We start from the raw sequence: 5,754 nt of genomic DNA, 5'->3' as shown, positions 1-5,754 counted from the left end.
CTGAAAAGCATGACACCTCTTCAAGAAGAACTTTAGGCAGGTCCTCAGGAGGTGATCCAGAAGAGGACACTGAGAGAGGCCTCAGAAGACCTCAGGCTTTTAGTCTTCAGAACTGTGGGAAAGTACATTTCTCTTGCTTAAGCCACCCACCGTGTCAGAGACTGATTTCACTGGAAAGGCCCAGAGAAATCCTCACTAAGAGATCCAGTCTCATTTTCCTATCAGCAAAATAATACCAACAAACTCAACAAAAAACGGGGTATTGCCAAAGGTAAAAAACCAAAAGCATTAGCATGATAAAAATTTGACAAATACTTCATTTTTATTAGCAGCAACTATTTTTCTCCTACACACATTAAGAGAATAAAGCCTATACAGCCAGCAAAGTTGTGACTCCCCAGGAGGAAATCCTCTTCCAGCTTAAAAAGACAGAACCAGAATGACCACAGAGTGGGCAGGACTTTGTAGAGTTATACAGCACTGGATCTAGGTGTCTTGGGTTGTCTGACTCAGGGAGAGCTCACCTTCTGAATAAAATTAACCTGGTTCTTTTTAATTATTTGTTTCCACTACAAGACCACATTTTCAGAATATTAAGAGACAAGGTCCAGTAAAAGGGATTTATTCCCTCTTATTATTTAGAAAATATAGGTCCATCCCAATTGTTATGGGCTGAATGTGCTCCCAAATTCATATGCTGACATCTTAATCCTTGGTATGTGATTATATTTGAAGATAGGGACTTTAAAGTGGTCAAATTAGGAGTGGGCGCTGATCCAACATGACTGATATTCTTATAAGACGTAAATATTAGAACACAGACACCCACAGAGCAAGGAGTATGAAAGACAGAGGAAGAAGATGGTCGTCTGTAAGCCAAAGAGAGAGGCCTCAGGAGATCTCAGACTTTTAGCCTTCAGAACTGTGGGAAAGTATATTTCTCTTGCTTAAGCCACCCAATGTGTGGCCTGTTGTTATGGCAACCTTAGCAAACTAATATCCAGATATTTCCTTTTCTGCCCTGCTCTGTACCTGAACATAGAATTCTTCAAGAGTCTGGGATGTTTGATGCCAAAGCACAGAGTGAATCAGCTGATGACTGACAAAGGCAGGTGATGAAGGGCTGTCTGAAGCCATCATGGATCCCACTGGGTGACACACTACAGTGGACATGTCCCCATTACTTTTCAGTTTCACTCTGGACAAAGATTGTGGCCCCAATCTGATATTTAATCATAAGCTGTATTTAATTTATTTGAGATAATGAGAAAACAAGATTTGCCCTGATTTTACAGAAAGAGGACAAATTACCATAATTACTGAATTAGAAAGGGCCTTTAACCAGGGCTTTGCAGGTATTGTTTTCCTCCTACCTTTTTAGGGGCATGCTCCTAGAGAGTCTACCCTGGAGTCAATGTCATCACTTTGATTTTTGTCTTCTGATTGACCCCTGGGTTTTCACTGCACTTCAGTAAGGCTACTAGAATGGCTGTATTTCTTCATGATTTGCAGATGAATCAAAAGAGGCCCAGGAATTGGAGGGGTTTGTCTGCTCCAGGCAACAATTTAGCGGTAGAGCAATGACAAACAACTGGCCCTCAATCCCTGCTCCAACTCTCTCTGCTGCTGTGGGAGTTGCAGCCCTTGGTTCCTCATACATGTGGTTATTTTTACCAGAGAAGGAAAATACATGGTGAGAATAAAGTACCATATCCTTAAGTCCTTGCATTTGATTTACTAGGCTGGAAGATGGAGAGAAAGAGGCTGCCACTGACGCATATATTTCTAACTTACATTGGCTGACTCAGCTGAAAGCAGGAAGAAGAGTTACCTTTTGTACTCAAGACATCAAGACCAAGATGACAGAGAGCCCCCACTATCTACCACCTGAAAGGCAGGGTCACTCCCATTCCCTGAACCACATCCTAGTTTTCTCATTACTTGTGCTTTCCTTCTTCTTTCAAATACAACAACAGCAGAAATGAATCACCACTGAGCCTGATACTGTGATGGGAGCTGAGAGGAGACCTCATTTTATACTCAGATGCCTCTGAGTCCATGCAGTTCATCGTCTAGCTCCACCCTGGCCCTGATTTGATGAAGGTCTACATGCCTCTGGGACATCACCAGTTCCTCATCAGAAATTACAAAGGATGTCATGTCAGCCCATGGGGTCCTGATGGCAGTTGTCAGGCAGCTCCTCCTGTGGGAGAGCTTTGGGGTGACCAAGGCCTTGTATGTTTCATTACCTTGAGCAAGATGGCCCCAGTCTCCTGCTCTATTCGTCCATACAGGCTGCTATAACAACAGCACCACAGACTGGGGGGCTTATGAAAAACAAAGATTTATTTCTAACAGCTCAGGAGGCTGAGAAATCAAAGACCAAGGTGCTGGCAGATTCAGTGTCTAATGAGGTCTTGCTTCCTGATTCATTGACAGAAGCTGTGTGTGTGCAGTAAAGCCTGGAAACTATCAGTAGAGCAAACGCAAATCTTGAGTTCTTAAATTACAAACTAAAAGGAAATGATAAATCTTGACAATCGTGTTCTTGTCTTTTCATGTAAAGTAAGTCACCCTAGAATGAATGAAAAAAAAATTAGCCTACAAAAGATACCACTTGCTAGGTGAACAAATATTAATCAGAAAAGATGAGTAGAAGAAAAGTTATAGAGACACAAAACCAACTATGTAACTAAAATAAGTAGCTAAGGGATACACAAAATAAAAAGATGTAAAACATGATGTGAAAAACATACAATGTGAGAGTGAGAATAAAAAACATAGTGCTTTTAGAATGCATTCAAACTCAAATGACTATCAACTTGAAATAGAGGGGTATACAAATAAATACCTATGAACCCAATGGTGACCACAAACTTATGATACACAAAAAACAAAGAGGAAGAAATGCAAACATAATTCTAAAGAAAACCACTAAACTATAAGAGAAGAGACCAGAAGAAGAAGAAGCGAACAGAGAAGAACTACAAAAACAAACCAAGAAGTAAATAACAAAATTACACTAAGTACATACCTATCAATAATTATTTTAAATATAAATGCACGAGATGCTTCAATCAAAGGACACAAGGTGGCTGAGTGGATTTTCAAAAACAGACCCCAACATATGATGCCTACAAGAGACTCACTTCAGATCTAAAGGACACATAGACTAAAAGTGAAGGGATGGAAGAAGATATTTCATGCAAAAACAAGCAAAAAGCAAGGTGGGGTAGCAGAAATTATATTAGACAAAATAGACTTTAAAACAAGATTGTAAGAAGAGACAAACAAGGGTATTATATAGAATGCTAAAGGAATTGATCAAACAAGAGGATAAAACATTTGTAACATCTACACACCCGACATAAGAGCACCTAAATTAGTAAAGCAAATACAAAAATACATAATGGGAGAAATTGACAGTATTACCATAATAGTAGGGGACTACTGTTACGTCAATGGATAGATCATCTAGACAGAAAATCAACAAGTAATCCTTGGCCTTAAATGGCACATTAGAGCAGATGGACTTAATAGTTATATTTATAACTTTCCATTCCAAAACAGCAGAATATACATGCTTTTCAAGGGCACATATAACATTCTCCAGGACAGATCACATGTTAGGCCACAAAATAAGTCTCAGTAAATTTAAGAAGATTGAAATCATATCAAGCATCTTTCCAACCCCAGCACTGTGAAACTAGAAGTCAATTAATGGAATAAAACTGGAAAACACAAACATGTGTAGCTGAACAACATGCTACTAACAAACAATGGCTGAAAGAAACCAAAGAGAAAATTTTAAAAATATGTTGAGATTTTTTTTGACCCAGTTAAGATGGGGGAGTAGGTAAACACTGTGCTTACTTCCTGTCACAACCACATCAAAATTACAACTTAACTACAGAACAACTATCATTGAGAATCACCTGCAGTCTAGCTGAACTGAAACCCTAAAACTACAGACGTAAAGAAGCCACCTGGAGACTGGTAGGAGGGGCAGCGACAAGGAACAGGCTGGTCCCACACCTGCATGTGAACATTAAAAATTGGGAGGGATATCTCAGCTGCACATGTTCCCCACACCAAACTCCCCAGCCCAGGGTTTCAGTGCCGGGGAGAGAAGTACCCATAACTTCTAGCTGTGAAAACCAACAGAGATTGTGGCTCCAAAAGACAGAGGGTGGCTGAAGTTCCAGGCACTCTTCTAAAGGGACCATGCATGGACGTGCTGCTGGACTCACTCGCTCAGAGCTCCAGCACTGGGGCAGCAGCTTGAAACATGTCAGAGACATACAGGGAGGAAATGAATTGTCTGGGTTCAGGGTCAGAGCTGGAGGGACAGCATTCTCTTGCACGGAGGAGCCAGCAGAAGCCATTGTTCCTTTGTTGAGCCCTCCCCTTCCATGTGTGCAGACACAGGCAGATGCTATATCTGCATCTCCATTAACGTGGATAACACTGTTTGATTGCTCTTATTCCCTGAGACCCTGCCACATCTAAATTTCCAGCACACCCAGTGCATTTTCAGTGGCTTTTCTGTATAAACATCCTGCCTTGGTGCATGCTGGAAACTTCCCTACAATCTCTCAAAGGTTCTCAAAACCCAAACAAGCAGTATCTGACTTCAGCATGCCCTGGCTAAGAAGCCTCAAGCCTGACACTAGTAACAGCTGGCCATGGTTCAAAGCTTGGCCTCTCAAGGCACCTCCAAGGCCAGAATGGGTGATGGCCATCTACAGATTGCTTTGTGGTTCATGCCAGGTGGCCCTGGGCAGGGCACAGACTGCAGCTGAACTTGGCCTGTGATATGACTCCTCCCAAGAGGCCCAGAGGATGGCAAACTTGGTGGCCAGCTTTGGACCCAGCAGGTGCATCGCTCGGCCACCTCAGGGGAAGACACATATAAATGTCATTCTGGGAAAGCACCTGAACCTTGCTAAAGTGAACCCTGCTCTGTAGGGTCAGGCCCTGCACAACAGCTCCTCCACTGTAGTCACAGCCAGTCTTCACAACCAATCAGCCTGAGGATCAATTCCTCCCATTGATGTGCAAACAGCAACCAAGGCTCAACAAGAGGAAGGTACATACAAAAGACACACCTGGAATGTGTGGCTCAGGTGACCAAGCAGACTGCTACAGGCCCCACAGCACACCTACTACATCAGAACACTCTACTAAGACCAGGAGACATAGCAGCCCTACTAACACATAAAAGCAAACACAGGGAGACAGCCAAAATGGGGGGACAAAGAAGTATGTCCCAAATAAAAGAACAGAACAAAGCTCCAGAAAAAGAAGTAAACAGTTTAAAATGGAGAAAAGCAATTTACCAGATACAGAGTTCCAAACACTGGTTATGATAATACTAAATTTATATGGAACCACAAAAGACTCTGAATAGCAATAGCGATCTTCAAAAGAAAAACAAAGGTGGAGGTATTAAGCTCCATGATTTCAAACTATACTACAAAGCTATCATAATCAAAACAGAATGATACTGGCACAAAAACAGGCACATAGATCAATGGAACAGAATAGAGAGCCCAGAAACTAACTCACACTTAAATGTTCAATTAACCTATGACAAAGATGGCAAGAATATACACTGGGGAAAAGACAGTCTCTTCAATAAATGGTGTTGGAAAAATTGGACAGGCACATGCCAAAAATGAAACTGGACCACTTTCTTACACTACGTACTAAAATAAACTCAAAATGGCTTAAAGACTTGAATGTAAGAGCTGA

The sequence above is a fragment of the Hipposideros armiger genome, unplaced genomic scaffold (assembly GCF_001890085.2).
Source record: "Hipposideros armiger isolate ML-2016 unplaced genomic scaffold, ASM189008v1 scaffold_1523, whole genome shotgun sequence".
NCBI lineage: Eukaryota > Metazoa > Chordata > Mammalia > Chiroptera > Hipposideridae > Hipposideros > Hipposideros armiger.
This window is presented reverse-complemented; position numbering follows the sequence as displayed.